This window comes from Aegilops tauschii, chromosome 3, assembly GCF_002575655.3.
Source record: "Aegilops tauschii subsp. strangulata cultivar AL8/78 chromosome 3, Aet v6.0, whole genome shotgun sequence".
NCBI classification, from domain to species: Eukaryota; Viridiplantae; Streptophyta; class Magnoliopsida; order Poales; family Poaceae; genus Aegilops; species Aegilops tauschii.
The window spans coordinates 84205418-84224566 of NC_053037.3; positions in this window are offsets into that span (position 1 = coordinate 84205418).

Below are 19149 nucleotides of genomic sequence, written 5' to 3' on the forward strand. Positions count from 1 at the left end.
TTTCCAATAAATCTGTTGCTCGCTCCATTGTTCTGGAGAACGGAGTTTTAGTCATCTTGCCCATGAGGCATGGTTCGCAAGTACCAAGTGATTCATAATCAAGTGATTCCAAAAGTCCATCAGAATGGAGTTTCTTCATGCGCTTTACACCAATATGACCCAAATGGCAGTGCCACAAATAAGTTGCACTATCATTATCAACTCTGCATCTTTTGGCTTCAATATTATGAATATGTGTGTCACTACTATCGAGATTCAACAAAAATAGACCACTCTTCAAGGGTGCATGACCATAAAAGATATTACTCATATAAATAGAACAACCATTATTCTCAGATTTAAATGAATAACCGTCTCGCATCAAACAAGATCCAGATATAATGTTCATGCTTAACGCTGGCACCAAATAACAATATTCAGGTCTAAAACTAATCCTGAAGGTAGATGTAGAGGTAGCATGCCGACGGCGATCACATCGACTTTGGAACCATTTCCCACACGCATCGTCACCTCGTCCTTAGCCAATCTTCGCTTAATCTGTAGTCCCTGTTTCGAGTTGCAAATATTAGCAACAGAACCAGTATCAAATACCCAGGCACTAGTGAGAGCATTAGTAAGGTACACATCAATAACATGTATATCACATATACCTTTGTTCACCTTGCCATCCTTCTTATCCGCCAAATAGTTGGGGCAGTTCCGCTTCTAGTGACCAGTCCCTTTGCAGTAGAAGCACTCAGTCTCAGGCTTAGGTCCAGACTTGGGCTTCTTCACTTGAGCAGCAACTTGCTTGCCGTTCTTCTTGAAGTTGCCCTTCTTCCCTTTACCTTTTTTCTTGAAACTGGTGGTCTTGTTGACCATCAACACTTGATGCTCCTTCTTGATTTCTACCTTCGCAGCCTTTAGCATTGCGAAGAGCTCGGGAATTGTCTTATCCATCCCTTGCATATTATAGTTCATCACGAAGCTCTTATAGCTTGGTGGCAGTGATTGAAGAACTTTGTCAATGACATTATCATCAGGAAGACTAACTCCCAGCTGAGTCAAGTGGTTGTGGTACCCAAACATTCTGAGTATATGTTCACTGACAGAACTATTCTCCTCCATTTTACAGCTATAGAACTTATTGGAGACTTCATATCTCTCAATCCGGGCATTTGCTTGAAATATTAACTTCAACTCCTGGAACATCTCATATGCTCCATGATGTTCAAAACGACGTTGAAGTCCCGGTTCTAAGCCGTAAAGCATGGCACACTGAACTATCGAGTAGTCATCAACACGCGACTGCCAGGCATTCACAATGTCTGCAGTTGCCGGCGCGGGTGGTACACCTAGCGGTGCTTCCAGGACGTAATTCTTCTGTGCAGCAATGATGATAATCCTCAAGTTACGGACCCAGTCTGTGTAGTTGCTACCATCATCTTTCAAGTTAGCTTTCTCGAGGAACGCATTAAAATTCAAAGAAACAGTAGAATGGGCCATTGATCTACAACAACATAGACATGCAAAATACTATCAGGTACTAAGTTCATGATAAATTAAAATTCAATTAATCATATTACTTAAGAACTCCCACTTAGATAGACATCCCTCTAATCATCTAAGTGATCACGTGATCCAAATCAACTAAACCATGTCCGATCATCACGTGAGATGGAGTAGTTTTCAATGGTGAACATCACTATGTTGAGCATATCTACTATATGATTCACGCTCGACCTTTCGGTCTCAGTGTTCCGAGGCCATATCTGCATATCCTAGGCTCATCAAGTTTAACCCGAGTATTCTGCGTGTGCAAAACTGGCTTACACCCGTTGTATGTGAACGTAGAGCTTATCACACCCGATCATCACGTGCTGTCTCGGCACGACGAACTTTCGCAACGGTGCATACTCAAGGACAACACTTGTACCTTGAAATTTAGTGAGAGATCATCTTATAATGCTACCGTCGAACTAAGCAAAATAAGATGCATAAAGGATAAACATCACATGCAATCAATATACGTGATATGATATGGCCATCATCATCTTGTGCCTTTGATCACCATCTCCAAAGCACCGTCATGATCACCATCGTCACCGGCGTGACACCTTGATCTCCATCGTAGCATCGTTGTCGACTCGCCAACTATTGCTTCTACGACTATCGCTACCGCTTAGTGATAAAGTAAAAACAATTACAGGGCGATTGCATTGCATACAATAAAGCGACAACCATATGGATCCTGCTAGTTGCCGATAACTCTGTTACAAAACATGATCATCTCATACAATAAAATTTAGCATCATGTCTTGACCATATCACATCACAACATGCCCTGCAAAAACAATTTAGACGTCCTCTACTTTGTTGTTGCAAGTTTTACGTGGCTGCTACGGGCTGAGCAAGAACCGTTCTTACCTACGCATCAAAACCACAACAATTTTTCGTCAAGTGTGATGTTTTAACCTTCAACAAGGACCAGGCGTAGTCACACTCGATTCAACTAAAGTTGGAGAAACTGACACCCGCTAGCTACCTGTGTGCAAAGCACGTCGGTAGAACCAGCCTTGCGTAAGCGTACGCGTAATGTCGGTCCGGGCCGCTTCATCCAACAATACCGCCGAATCAAAGTATGACATGCTGGTAAGCAGTATGACTATTATCGCCCACAACTCTTTGTGTTCTACTCGTGCATATAACATCTACGCATAAACCTGGCTCTGATGCCACTGTTGGGGAAAGCAGTAATTTCAAAAAAAATCCTATGCACACGCAAGATCCATCTAGTTGATGCATAGCAATGAGAGGGAAGAGTTTTGTCCACGTACCCTCGTAGACCGAAAGCGGAAGCGTTATGACAATGCGGTTGATGTAGTTGTATGTCTTCATGATCCGACTGATCCTAGTACCGAAAGTACGGCACCTCCGCGATCTGCACACGTTCAGCTCGATGACGTCCCACGAACTCTAGATCCAGCTGAGTGTCGAGGGAGAGCTTCGTCAGCACGACGGCGTGATGACGGTGATGATGAAGTTACCGATGCGGGGATTCGCCTAAGCACTACAACGATATGACCGAGGTGGAAATCTATGGAGGGGGCACCACACATGGCTAAACAATCAACTTGTGTGTCTATGGGGTGCCCCCCTGCCCCGTATATAAAGGAGGGGAGGAGGTGGTCGGCCGGCCCTAGAGGGCACGCCAAGGGGGAGGAATCCTCCTAGTAGGAGTAGGATTCCTCCTTTCCTAGTCCTACTAGGAGGGGGAAGGAAGGAGAGGGAAAGAGGGGCCGCGCCCCCCTCCCCTAGTCCAATTTGGACTCCCTTGGGGGGGGCCACCTCTTGGCTGCTGCCCTCTCTCTCCCCTAAAGCCCACTAAGGGCCCAATAACTTCCCGGGGGGTTCCGGTAACCCTCCGGCACTCCGGTTTTATCAGAAATCTCCCGGAACCCTTCCGGTGTCTGAACATAGCCGTCCAATATATCAATCTTTATGACTCGACCATTTCGAGACTCCTCATCATGTCCGTGATCACATCCGAGACTCCGAACTATATTCGGTACATCAAAACACATAAACTCATAATACCGATCATCACCGAACGTTAAGCGTGCGGACCCTACGGATTCGAGAACTAAGTAGACATGACCATGACTCATGTCTGGTCAATAACCAATAGCGGAACCTGGATGCTCATATTGGTTCCTACATATTCTACGAAGATCTTTATCGGTCAAACCGCATAACAACATACGTTGTTCCCTTTGTCATCGTTATGTTACTTGCCCGAGATTCGATCGTCGGTATCTCAATACCTAGTTCAATCTCGTTACCGGCAAGTCTCTTTACTCGTTCCGTAATGCATCATCCCGCAACTAACTCATTAGTCACATTGCTTGAAAGGCGTATAGTGATGTGCATTACCGAGAGGGCCCAGAGATACCTCTCCGATACTCGGAGTGACAAATCCTAATCCCGATCTATGCCAACTCAACAAACACCATCGAAGACACCTGTAGAGCATCTTTATAATCACCCAGTTACATTGTGATGTTTGATAGCACACTAAGTGTTCCTCCGGTATTCAGGAGTTGCATAATCTCATAGTCATAGGAACATGTATAAGTCATGAAGAAAGCAATAGCAACAAACTAAAGGATCATCGTGCTAAGCTAACGGATGGGTCAAGTCAATCACATCATTCTCTAATGATGTGATCCCGTTAATCAAATGACAACTCATGTCTATGGCTAGGAAACTTAACCATGTTTGATTCAACGAGCTAGTCAAGTAGAGGCATACTAGTGACACTCTGTTTGTCTATGTATTCACACATGTACTAAGTTTCCGGTTAATACAATTCTAGCATGAGTAATAAACATTTATCATGATATAAGGAAATATAAATAACAAGTTTATTATTGCCTCTAGGTCATATTTCCTTCACTAGGGCCATAGGTTTCACTAGTGGCTTCTCTCAAGATAGCATGTATTACGGTGGGTGAACAAATTACTGCCGAGCAATTGATAGAAAAGCGCATAGTTATGAAGATATCTAAGGCAATGATCATGAATATAGGCATCACGTCCGTGTCTAGTAGACCGAAACGATTCTGCATGTACTACTATTACTCCACACATCGACCGCTATCCAGCATGCATCTAGAGTATTAAGTTCAAAAGAACAGAGTAACGCATTAAGCAAGATGACATGATGTAGAGGGATAAACTCAAGCAATATGATATAAACCCCATCTTTTTATCCTCGATGGCAATAATACAATATGTGCCTTGCTGCCCCTACTGTCACTGGGAAAGGACACCGCAAGATTGAACCCAAAGCTAAGCACTTCTCCTATTGCAAGAAAGATCAATCTAGTAGGCCAAACTAAACCGATAATTCGAAGAGACTTGCAAAGATATCAAATCATGCATATAAGAATTTAGAGAAGAACCAAATAATATTCATAGATAATATTGTTCATAAATCCACAATTCATCGGATCTCGGCAAACACACCGCAAAAGAGTATTACATCGAATAGATCTCCAAGAACATCGAGGAGAGCTTTGTATTGAGAATCAAAGAGAGAGAAGAAGCCATCTAGCTAATAACTATGGACCCGAAGGTCTGTGTAAACTACTCACGCTTCATCGGAGAGGCAATGGTGTTGATGTAGAAGCCCTCCGTGATCGATTCCCCCTCCGGCAGATCGCCGGAAAAGGCCCCAAGATGGGATCTCATGGGTACAGAAGGTTGCGGCGGTGGAAAAGTGGTTTCTTGGCTCCCTCTGATCGATCTAGGGTATAAGAGTATATATAGGCGGAAGAAGTACGTCGCTGGAGCTACGAGGGGCCCATGAGGGTGGGGGGCGCGCCTACCCCCTGGGCGCGCCCTCCTGCCTCATGACCGCCTCGTAGAGTTCCAGACTTCAACTCCAAGTCTTCTGGATTGCTTTCGGTCCAAGAAAGATCATCGGCAAAGGTTTGGATTCCGTTTGGTATTCCTTTTCTGCGAATCTCTAAAATAGGCAAAAAAACAGAAATTGGCACTGGGCCTCCGGTCAATAGGTTAGTCCCAAAAATAATATAAAAGAGCATATTAAAGCCCATTAAACATCCAAAACAGATAATATAATAGCATGGAACAATCAAAAATTGTAGATACGTTGGAGACGTATCAGGGGGACACAGAGATTTGCAAAATACATACTGATCTGAATGTGGCAGACCCGTTGACTAAGCCTCTTCCACGAGCAAAACATGATCAGCACCAAGACTCCATGGGTGTTAGAATCATTACAATGTATTCTAGATTATTGACTCTAGTGCAAGTGGGAGACTGAAGGAAATATGCCCTAGAGGCAATAATAAAGTTGTTATTTATATTTCCTTATATCATGATAAATGTTTATTATTCATGCTAGAATTGTATTAACCGGAAACTTGATACATGTGTGAATACATAGACAAAACACAGTGTCCCTAGTATGCCTCTACTAGACTAGCTCCTTAATCAAAGATGGTTAAGTTTCCTAACCATAGACATGTGTTGTAATTTGATGAACGGGATCACATCATTAGGAGAATGATGTGATGGACAAGACCCATCTGTTAGCTTAGCATAATGATCGTTAAGTTTTATTGTTATTGCTTTCTTCATGACTTATACATATTCCTTTGACTATGAGATTATGCAACTCCTGAATACCGGAGGAGTACCTTGTGTGCTATCAAACGTCACAACGTAACTGGGTGATTATAAAGATGCTCTATAGATATCTCCGAAGGTGTTTGTTGGGTTGGCATAGATCGAGATTAGGATTTGTCACTTCGAGTATCGGAGAGGTATCTCTGGGCCCTCTCGGTAATGCACATCATGACGAGCCTTGCAAGCAATGTGACTAATGAGTTAGTTACGGGATGATGCATTACGGAACGAGTAAAGAGACTTGCCGGTAACGAGATTGAACTAGGTATGAAGATATCGACGATTGAATCTCGGGCAAGTAACATACCGATGACAAAGGGAATTACATATATGTTGTCATTACGGTTTGACCGATAAAGATCTTCGTAGAATATGTAGGAACCAATATGAGCATCCAGGTTCTGCTACTGGTTATTGACCGGAGATGTGTCTCGATCATGTCTACACAGTTCTCGAACCGGTAGGGTCCGCACGCTTAACGTTCGATGACGATTTGTATTATGAGTTATGTGATTTGGTAACCGAATATTGTTCGGAGTCCCGATGAGATCACGGACATGACGAGGAGTCTCTAAATGGTTGAGAGGTAAATATTGATATATTGGATGATAGTATTCGGACACCGGAAGTGTTTCGGAATGTATCGGGTACATATTGGAGTACGGGGGGGATATGGGCCATAGGAGGGAGGAAAACCAGCCCACATAGGGGTGGCGCCCCTGAAGGAAATATGCCCTAGAGGCAATAATAAAGTTATTATTTATTTCCTCATATCATGATAAATGTTTATTATTCATGCTAGAATTGTATTAACCGGAATCATAATACATGTGTGAATACATAGACAAACATAGTGTCACTAGTATGCCTGTACTTGACTAGCTCGTTGATCAAAGATGGTTGAGTTTCCTAACCATAGACATGAGTTGTCATTTGATTAACGGGATCACATCATTAGGAGAATGATGTGATTGAATTGACCCATTCTGTTAGCTTAGCACTTGATCATTTAGTTTACTGCTATTGCTTTCTTCATGACTTATACATGTTCCTATGACTATGAGATTATGCAACTCCTGAATACCGGAGGAACACTTTGTGTGCTACCAAACGTCACAACGTAACCGGGTGATTATAAAGGTGCTCTACAGGTGTCTCCGATAGTGTTCGTGGAGTTGGCATAGATCAAGAATAAAATTTGTCACTCCGATTGTCGGAGAGGTATCTCTGGGCCCTCTTGGTAATGCACATCACTATAAGCCTTGCAAGCAATGTGACTAATGAGTTAGTTGCGGGATAATGCATTACGGAACGAGTAAAGAGACTTGCCGGTAACGAGATTGAGCTAGGTATTGAGATACCGACGATCGAATCTCGAGCAAGTAACATACCGATGACAAAGGGAACAACGTATGTCGTTATGCGGTTTGACCGATAAAGATCTTCGTAGAATATGTAGGAACCAATATGAGCATCCACGTTCCGCTATTGGTTATTGACCGGAGACGTGTCTCGGTCATGTCTACATAGTTCTCGAACCCGTAGGGTCCGCACCGCTTAAAGTTCTGTGACGATCGGTATTATGAGTTTATATGTTTTGATGTACCGAAGGTAGTTCGGAGTCCCGGATATGATCACGGACATGACGAGGAGTCTCGAAATGGTCGAGACATAAAGACTGGTATATTGGAAGCCTACATTTGGACATCGGAAGAGTTCCGGGTGAAATCGGATTTTACCGGAGTGCTGGAGGGATTACCGGAACCCCCCGGGGGTTAATGGGCCTTGTTGGGCCCTAGTGGAGAGACAGAGGGGCCGGCCAGGGAAGGCCGCGCGCCTCCTCCCCCTTTGGCCCGAATTGGACTAGGAAGGGGGGCGCCCCCATTTCCTTCTCCTTCTCCCCCTTCCTTTCCCCCTCCTAGTAGGAGTAGGAAAGAGGGGAGTCCTACTCCTACTAGGAGGAGGACTCCTCCTCCTGGCGCGCCCTACAGGGCCGGCCAGCCTCCCCCGCTTGCTCCTTTATATATGGGGGCAGGGGGCACCCTAGAACACACAATTTGATCATTGATCTCTCCCAGCCGTGTGCGGTGCCCCCCTCCACCATAATCCACCTCGGTCATATCGTAGCGGTGCTTAGGCGAAGCCCTGCGTCGGTAGCTTCATCAACATCATCTCCACACCATCGTGCTGACGAAACTCTCCCTCGAGCTCTACTGTATCGTGAGTTCACGGGACGTCACCGAGATGAACGTGTGCTGAACGCGGAGGTGCGGTACGTTCAGTACTGAGGATCGGTCGATCGTGAAGACGTACGACTACATCAACCTCGTTGTCATAACGCTTCCTCTTAACGGTCTATGAGGGTAAGTGGACGACACTCTCCCCTCTCGTTGCTATGCATCACCATGATCTTGCGTGTGCGTAGGATTTTTTTTTGAAATTACTACGTTCCCCAACAACCCCCTGTTGGAAATATGCCCTAGAGGCAACAATAAATGGTTATTATTATATTTCTTTGTTCATGATAATTTTCTATTGTTCATGCTATAATTGTGTTATCCGGAAATCGTAATACATGTGTGAATACATAGACCACAACGTGTCCCTAGTAAGCCTCTAGTTGACTAGCTCGTTGATCAACAGATAGTCATGGTTTCCTGACTATGGACATTGGATGTCATTGATAACGGGATCACATCATTAGGAGAATGATGTGATGGACAAGACCCAATCCTAAGCATAGCATAAAAGATCGTGTAGTTCGTTTGCTAGAGCTTTTCCAATGTCAAGTATCTTTTCCTTAGACCATGAGATCGTGTAACTCCTGAATACCGTAGGATTGCTTTGGGTGTACCAAACGTCACAACGTAACTGGGTGACTATAAAGGTACACTACGGGTATCTCTGAAAGTGTCTGTTGGGTTGACACGGATCGAGACTGGGATTTGTCACTCCGTATGACGGAGAGGTATCTCTGGGCCCACTCGGTAATGCATCATCATAATGAGCTCAATGTGACTAAGGAGTTAGCCACGGGATCATGCATTACGGTACGAGTAAAGTGACTTGCCGGTAACGAGATTGAACAAGGTATTGGGATAGCGACGATCGAATCTCGGGCAAGTAAAGTACCGATTGACGAAGGGAATTGTATACGGGATTGATTGAATCCTCGACATCGTGGTTCATCCGATGAGATCATCGTGGAACATGTGGGAGTCAACATGGGTATCCAGATCCCGCTGTTGGTTATTGACCGGAGAGGCGTCTCGGTCATGTCTGCATGTCTCCCGAACCCGTAGGGTCTACACACTTAAGGTTCGGTGACGCTAGGGTTATAGAGACATTAGTATGCGGAAACCCGAAAGTTGTTCAGAGTCCCGGATGAGATCCCGGATGTCACGAGGAGTTCCGGAATGGTCCGGAGGTGAAGAATTATATATAGGAAGTCCAGTTTCGGCCACCGGGAAAGTTTCGGGGGTTATCGGTATTGTACCGGGACCACCGGAAGGGTCCCGGGGGTCCACCGGGTGGGGCCACCTATCCCGGAGGGCCCCATGGGCTGAAGTGGGAAGGGAACCAGCCCTTAGTGGGCTGGGGCGCCCCCCCCTTGGGCCTCCCCCTGCGCCTAGGGTTGGAAACCCTAGGGGTGGGGGCGCCCCACTTGGCTTGGGGGGAAGCCACCCCCCCTTCCCCCTTGGCCGCCGCCCCCCCTTGGAGATCTGATCTCCCAGGGCCGGAGCCCCCCCAGGGGTCCCTATATATAGTGGGGGAGGGAGGGCAGCAGCACCACAGCCCCTGGCGCCTCCCTCTCCCCCTGCAACACCTCTCCCTCTCGCAGAAGCTTGGCGAAGCCCTGCCGAGATCCCCGCTACATCCACCACCACGCCGTCATGCTGCTGGATCTCCATCAACCTCTCCTTCCCCCTTGCTGGATCAAGAAGGAGGAGATGTCGCTGCTCCGTACGTGTGTTGAACGCGGAGGTGCCGTCCGTTCGGCACTCGGTCATCGGTGATTTGGATCACGGCGAGTACGACTCCATCAACCCCGTTCATTGGAACGCTTCCGCTCGCGATCTACAAGGGTATGTAGATGCACTCCTTTCCCCTCGTTGCTAGTATACTCCATAGATGGATCTTGGTGATGCGTAGAAAATTTTAAAATTCTGCTAAGATCCTCAACAGTGGCATCATGAGCCAGGCCTATGCGTAGTTACTATGCACGAGTAGAACACAAAGCAGTTGTGGGCATAGATGTTGCCAATTCTTCTTGCCGCTACTAGTCTTATCTTGTTTCAGCGGTATTGTGGGATGAAGCGGCCCGGACCGACCTTACACGTACGCTTACGTGAGACAGGTTCCACCGACTGACATGCACTAGTTGCATAAGGTGGCTATCGGGTGTCTGTCTCTCCCGCTTTAGTCGGAACGGATTCGATGAAAAGGGTCCTTATGAAGGGTAAATAGAAATTGGCATATCACGTTGTGGTTTTACGTAGGTAAGAAACGTTCTTGCTAGAAACCTATACAAGCCACGTAAAAACTTGCAACAACAATTAGAGGACGTCTAACTTGTTCTTGCAGCATGTGCTATGTGATGTGATATGGCCAGAAGATGTGATGTATGAGATTGATCATATTCTTGTAATAGGAATCACGACTTGCATGTCGATGAGTATGACAACCGGCAGGAGCCATAGGAGTTGTCTTTATTTTTTGTATGACCTGCGTGTCATTGAATAACGCCATGTAAATTACTTTACTTTATTGCTAAACGGGTTAGCCATAGAAGTAGAAGTAATCGGTGCCGTGACAACTTCATGAAGACACAATGATGGAGATCATGGTGTCATGCCGGTGACGAAGATGATCATGGTGCCCCGAAGATGGAGATCAAAGGAGCAAAATGATATTGGCCATATCATGTCACTATTTGATTGCATGTGATGTTTATCATGTTTTGCATCTTATTTGCTTAGACGGTAGTAAGTAAGATGATCCCTTATAATAATTTCAAGAAAGTGTTCCCCCTGACTGTGCACCGTTGCGAAGGTTCGTTGTTTCGAAGCACCACGTGATGATCGGGTGTGATAGATTCTAACGTTCGCATACAACGGGTGTTGACGAGCCTAGCATGTACAAACATGGCCTCGGAACACACGCAATACACTTAGGTTGACTTGACGAGCCGAGCATGTACAAACATGGCCCCGGAACACGGAGGACCGAAAGGTCGAGCATGAGTCGTATAGAAGATACGATCAACATGGAGATGTTCACCGATCTTGACTAGTCCGCCTCACGTGATGATCGGACACGGCCTAGTTAACTCGGATCATGTTTCACTTAGATGACTAGAGGGATGTCTATCTGAGTGGGAGTTCATTGAATAATTTGATTATATGAACTTAATTATCATGAACTTAGTCTAAAATCTTTACAATATGTCTTGTAGATCAAATGGCCCACGTTGTCCTCAACTTCAACGCGTTCCTAGAGAAAACCAAGCTGAAAGATGATGGCAGCAACTATACGGACTGGGTCCGGAACCTGAGGATCATCCTCATAGCTGCCAAGAAAGATTATGTCCTAGAAGCACCGCTAGGTGAAGCACCAATCCCAGAGAACCAAGACGTTATGAACGCTTGGCAATCACGTGCTGATGATTACTCCCTCGTTCAGTGTGGCATGCTTTACAGCTTAGAACCGGGGCTCCAAAAGCGTTTTGAGAAGCATGGAGCATACGAGATGTTCAAAGAGCTGAAAATGGTTTTCCAAGCTCATGCCCGTGTCGAGAGATATGAAGTCTCCGACAAGTTCTTCAGCTGTAAAATGGAGGAAAATAGTTCTGTTAGTGAGCACATACTCAGAATGTCTGGGTTACACAACCGCTTGTCTCAGCTGGGAGTTAATCTCCCGGATGACGCGGTCATTGACAGAATCCTTCAGTCGCTTCCACCGAGCTACAAGAGCTTTGTGATGAACTTCAATATGCAGGGGATGGAAAAGACCATTCCTGAGGTATATTCAATGCTGAAATCAGCGGAGGTGGAGATCAGAAAAGAACATCAAGTGTTGATGGTGAATAAAACCACTAAGTTCAAGAAAGGCAAGGGTAAGAAGAACTTCAAGAAGGACGGCAAGGGAGTTGCCGCGCCCGGTAAGCCAGTTGCCGGGAAGAAGTCGAAGAATGGACCCAAGCCGGGGACTGAGTGCTTTTATTGCAAGGGAAGTGGTCACTGGAAGCGGAACTGCCCCAAATACTTAGCTGACAAGAAGGCCGGCAACACCAAAGGTATATGTGATATACATGTAATTGATGTGTACCTTACCAGTACTCGTAGTAGCTCCTGGGTATTTGATACCGGTGCGGTTGCTCATATTTGTAACTCAAAACAGGAACTGCGGAATAAGCGGAGACTGGCAAAGGACGAGGTGACGATGCGCGTCGGGAATGGTTCCAAGGTCGATGTGATCGCCGTCGGCACGCTACCTCTGCATCTACCTACGGGATTAGTTTTAAACCTCAATAATTGTTATTTAGTGCCAGCTTTGAGCATGAACATTGTATCTGGATCTCGCTTAATTCGAGATGGCTACTCATTTAAATCCGAGAATAATGGTTGTTCTATTTATATGAGAGATATGTTTTATGGTCATGCCCCGCTGGTCAATGGTTTATTCTTGATGAATCTCGAACGTGATGTTACACATATTCATAGTGTGAATACCAAAAGATGTAAAGTTGATAACGATAGTCCCACATACTTGTGGCACTGCCGCCTTGGTCACATTGGTGTCAAGCGCATGAAGAAGCTCCATGCCGATGGACTTTTGGAGTCTCTTGATTACGAATCATTTGACACGTGCGAACCATGCCTCATGGGTAAGATGACCAAGACTCCGTTCTCCGGAACAATGGAGCGAGCAACCAATTTATTGGAAATCATACATACCGATGTGTGCGGTCCAATGAGTGTTGAGGCTCGCGGAGGATATCGTTATGTTCTCACTCTCACTGATGACTTAAGTAGATATGGGTATGTCTACCTAATGAAACACAAGTCTGAAACCTTTGAAAAGTTCAAGGAATTTCAGAGTGAGGTTGAGAATCAACGTGACATGAAAATAAAGTTCTTACGATCAGATCGTGGTGGAGAATATTTAAGTCACGAATTTGGTACGCACTTAAGGAAATGTGGAATCGTTTCACAACTCACGCCGCCTGGAACACCTTAGCGAAACGGTGTGTCCGAACGTCGTAATCGCACTCTATTGGATATGGTGCGATCTATGATGTCTCTTACCGATCTACCGCTCTCATTTTGGGGCTATGCTTTAGAGACTGCCGCATTCACTTTAAATAGGGCTCCGTCGAAATCCGTTGAGACGACACCGTATGAATTATTGTTTGGGAAGAAACCTAAGCTGTCGTTTCTAAAAGTTTGGGGATGCGATGCTTATGTCAAGAAACTTCAACCTGAAAAGCTCGAACCCAAGTCGGAAAAATGCGTCTTCATAGGATACCCTAAGGAAACCATTGGGTATACCTTCTACCTCAGATCCGAAGGCAAGATCTTTGTTGCCAAGAATGGGTCCTTTCTGGAGAAAGAGTTTCTCTCGAAAGAATTAAGTGGGAGGAAAGTGGAACTTGATGAGGTGATGGCCACCCCTTCCGAACCGGAAAGTAGCGCAGCGCGGGAAGATGTTCATGTGGTGCCTACACCGACTGGGGAGGAAGTTAATGATGATGATCATGAAGCTTCAGATCAAGTTACTGCTGAACTTCGTAGGTCCACAAGGACACGTTCCGCACCAGAGTGGTACGGCAACCCTGTCCTGGAAATCATGTTGTTAGACAACGGTGAACCTTCGAACTATGAAGAAGCGATGGCGGGCCCGGATTCCAACAAATGGCTTGAAGCCATGCAATCCGAGATAGGATCCATGTATGAAAACGAAGTATGGACTTTGACTGACTTGCCCGATGATCGGCGAGCCATAGAAAATAAATGGATCTTTAAGAAGAAGACAGACGCGGATGGTAATGTGACCATCTATAAGGCTCGACTTGTCGCTAAGGGTTATCGACAAGTTCAAGGGGTTGACTACGATGAGACTTTCTCACCCGTAGCGAAGCTGAAGTCTGTCCGAATCATGTTAGCAATTGCCGCATTCTATGATTCTGAGATATGGCAAATGGACGTCAAAACGGCATTCCTTAATGGCTTTCTTAAGGAAGAATTGTATATGATGCAGCCGGAAGGTTTTGTCGATCCTAAGAATGCTGACAAAGTATGCAAGCTCCAGCGCTCAATCTATGGGCTGGTGCAAGCATCTCGGAGTTGGAACATTCGCTTTGATGAGATGATCAAAGCGTTTGGGTTTACACAGACTTATGGAGAAGCCTGTGTTTACAAGAAAGTGAGTGGGAGCTTTGTAGCATTTCTCTTATTATATGTGGATGACATACTATTGATGGGAAATGATATAGAATTCTTGGAAAGTATAAAGGCCTATTTGAATAAGTGTTTTTCAATGAAGGACCTTGGAGAAGCTGCTTATATATTAGGCATCAAGATTTATAGAGATAGATCAAGACGCCTCATTGGTCTTTCATAGAGTACATACCTTGACAAGATATTGAAGAAGTTCAATATGGATCAGTCCAAGAAGGGGTTCTTGCCTGTATTGCAAGGTGTGCAATTAAGCACGGCTCAATGCCCGACCACGGCAGAAGATAGAGAAAAGATGAGTGTCATCCCCTATGCCTCGGCCATAGGGTCTATTATGTATGCCATGCTGTGTACCAGACCTGATGTAAACCTTGCCGTAAGTTTGGTAGGAAGGTACCAAAGTAATCCCGGCATGGAACACTAGACAGCGGTCAAGAATATCCTGAAGTACCTGAAGAGGACTAAGGATATGTTTCTCGTTTATGGAGGTGACGAAGAGCTCGTCGTAAAGGGTTACGTCGACGCTAGCTTCGACACATATCTGGATGACTCGAAGTCACAAACCGGATACGTGTATATTTTGAATGGAGGAGCAGTAAGCTGGTGCAGTTGCAAGCAAAGCGTCGTGGCGGGATCTACATGTGAAGCGGAGTACATGGCAGCCTCAGAGGCAGCGCAAGAAGCAGTCTGGATGAAGGAGTTCATTACCGACCTAGGGGTGATTCCCAATGCGTCGGGCCCGATGACTCTCTTCTGTGATAACACTGGAGCTATTGCCCTTGCCAAGGAGCCCAGGTTTCACAGGAAGACCAGGCATATCAAGCGTCGCTTCAACTCCATTCGTGAAAGTGTTCAAAATGGAGACATAGATATTTGTAAAGTACATACGGACCTGAATGTAGCAGATCCGTTGACTAAACCTCTCCCTAGAGCAAAACATGATCAACACCAGAACGCTATGGGTGTTCGATTCATCACAATGTAACTAGATTATTGACTCTAGTGCAAGTGGAAGACTGTTGGAAATATGCCCTAGAGGCAATAATAAATGGTTATTATTATATTTCTTTGTTCATGATAATTGTCTATTGTTCATGCTATAATTGTGTTATCCGGAAATCGTAATACATGTGTGAATACATAGACCACAACGTGTCCCTAGTAAGCCTCTAGTTGACTAGCTCGTTGATCAACAGATAGTCATGGTTTCCTGACTATGGACATTGGATGTCATTGATAACGGGATCACATCATTAGGAGAATGATGTGATGGACAAGACCCAATCCTAAGCATAGCATAAAAGATCGTGTAGTTCGTTTGCTAGAGCTTTTCCAATGTCAAGTATCTTTTCCTTAGACCATGAGATCGTGTAACTCCCGGATACCGTAGGAGTGCTTTGGGTGTACCAAACGTCACAACGTAACTGGGTGACTATAAAGGTACACTACGGGTATCTCTGAAAGTGTCTGTTGGGTTGACACGGATCGAGACTGGGATTTGTCACTCCGTATGACGGAGAGGTATCTCTGGGCCCACTCGGTAATGCATCATCATAATGAGCTCAATGTGACTAAGGAGTTAGCCACGGGATCATGCATTACGGTATGAGTAAAGTGACTTGCCGGTAACGAGATTGAACAAGGTATTGGGATACCGACGATCGAATCTCGGGCAAGTAAAGTACCGATTAACGAAGGGAATTGTATACGGGATTGATTGAATCCTCGACATCGTGGTTCATCCGATGAGATCATCGTGGAACATGTGGGAGTCAACATGGGTATCCAGATCCCGCTGTTGGTTATTGACCGGAGAGGCGTCTCGGTCATGTCTGCATGTCTCCCGAACCCGTAGGGTCTACACACTTAAGGTTCGGTGACGCTAGGGTTATAGAGATATTAGTATGCAGAAACCCGAAAGTTGTTCGGAGTCCCGGATGAGATCCCGGACGTCACGAGGAGTTCCGGAATGGTCCGGAGGTGAAGAATTATATATAGGAAGTCCAGTTTCGGCCACCAGGAAAGTTTCGGGGGTTATCGGTATTGTACCGGGACCACCGGAAGGGTCCCGGGGGTCCACCGGGTGGGGCCACCTATCCCGGAGGGCCCCATGGGCTGAAGTGGGAAGGGAACCAGCCCTTAGTGGGCTGGGGCGCCCCCCTTGGGCCTCCCCCTGCACCTAGGGTTGGAAACCCTAGGGGTGGGGGGCGCCCCACTTGGCTTGGGGGGGAAGCCACCCCCCCCTTCCCCCTTGGCCGCCGCCCCCCCTTGGAGATCTGATCTCCCAGGGCCGCCCCCCCCCCCCCAAGGGTCCCTATATATAGTGGGGGGGAGGGAGGGCAGCAGCACCACAGCCCCTGGCGCCTCCCTCTCCCCCTGCAACACCTCTCCCTCTCGCAGAAGCTTGGCGAAGCCCTGCCGAGATCCCCGCTACATCCACCACCACGCCGTCGTGCTACTGGATCTCCGTCAACCTCTCCTTCCCCCTTGCTGGATCAAGAAGGAGGAGACGTCGCTGCTCCGTACGTGTGTTGAACGCGGAGGTGCCGTCCGTTCGGCACTCGGTCATCGGTGATTTGGATCACGGCGAGTACGACTCCATCAACCTCGTTCATTGGAACGCTTCCGCTCGCGATCTACAAGGGTATGTAGATGCACTCCTTTCCCCTCGTTGCTAGTATACTCCATACATGGATCTTGGTGATGCGTAGGAAATTTTAAAATTCTGCTACGATCCCCAACACCACCCCCCCCCCAAGGGAGGAGTCCGAATTGGACAAGTTAGGGGGCGGCGCCCCCTTTCCTTCTCCCTTTCTCTCTCCTTCCCCCTTTCCCCCTCCGATAAAAGGAAGAGGGGGCGAATCCTACTAGGAGCCCAAGGGGCCGGCCTCCTCCCCTCTCCCTCCTTTATATACGGGGGTGGGGCGCCTCTAACACACATCAATTGTTCCAAGCCATGTGCGGCGCCCCCCTCCACAGTTTACGCCTCCGGTCATATTCACGTAGTGCTTAGGCGAAGCCCTACGCGGATCACTTCACCATCATCGTCACCATGCCGTCGTGCTGACAGAACTCTCCCTCGACACTTTGCTGGATCAAGAGTTCGAGGGATGTCATCGAGCTGAACGTGTGCAGAACTCGGAGGTGTCGTACATTCGGTGCTTGATTGGTTGGATCGAGAAGACGTTCGACTACATCAACCGCGTTAAGTAAACGCTTCCGCTTTCGGTCTACGAGGGTACGTGGACACTCTCCCCCTCTCATTGCTATGCATCTCCTAGATAGATCTTGCGTGATCGTAGGAATTTTTTGAAATTGCATACTACGTTCCCCAACACCATCGACTAACCCAAATTGGGATTTCAGTCGACTAGCACTTAGCCAGTCCCTTACACTTTTTTTAGTTGTAAGAGTGGTCATTCTTGATAAATTTTCAAAGGTACAATTGATACATCCCAAGGCTTGTTGAGCCAAACAAAATGACCACTACCGAGTGATAAAATGCTCCGAACTAAATTATGGGCATCTGCATTTGAAGCTCATTTTTCGTGGACGTGGATCACCTCCCAGAATCCATTCTTCCTTTCTTGAATCTCCCTGATCACCGAGCTATAATGGCCAAGTTCTCCTTTGTTGAGAGCATCACAACCGAGCTAGAGATTAGTCTTCCAATGCATGGTGTGAGGCCCGCACCAGTGAGAGCAGCCTGTGTTGGATCCTGCCTCCTGCTGGTTACATGAAATTCAATGTGGACGCGTAACTTGACCATGGGAGGTGTCCAAACCTCTAGATGGTCTTGTTCATGGTAGTCAACGTGGACCCGAAGAGTTGGATCCTATAAGCAGAGGGCGCCGAATACTTTCCATTTGCCTCAAATTTCCAAGAGATGATGTCATCAACGCCCAATTAAAGTTGAAACTGCTCGAGACGAACCCAAGGATCATTCCACGCAACCCAAGGCCATCTCAGTGCGAGAGCTCTCACAAATTTTCCTAAGTGGAGGATCCCAAGCCCACCGATGCGGGTGCGGCGGCAGGCAGACTCCCAGTTGACCTTGCATTTTGTGCCTGAAGTTTTATCTTTTTTTAGAGAGGGGGACACCCTTAGCTCCGCATCTAGTGATGCACACATCCATTTTTTATTAAAAAAATGCAAGGTTCAACATCCGAGTTCAATAGAGTTCAACAAATAAAATGCCACAAATGGCTGCCCTAAGGGGAATAAAAAGACATAGGAAAATGAGCCTCATACCAGAAGTTTATCCTTAGCTGACTAGAGGAAGGCACACTCAATCTTCTTGTTGTTGTGTAACAGGGGCCGTCGAGGGGGTGATGTGGTAAACGACTTGTGAAGTAATGACCAATTTAACCAAAGCCGCCCGGCCGACCATGGTGATGTTTCTCCCTTGCCAGGGAGGAAGCTTCCCAGAATGCTAGAGTCTTCAAGAAAAAATCAACGTTGCCCTACTACATTCGCGACCTAACTTTGGACCACC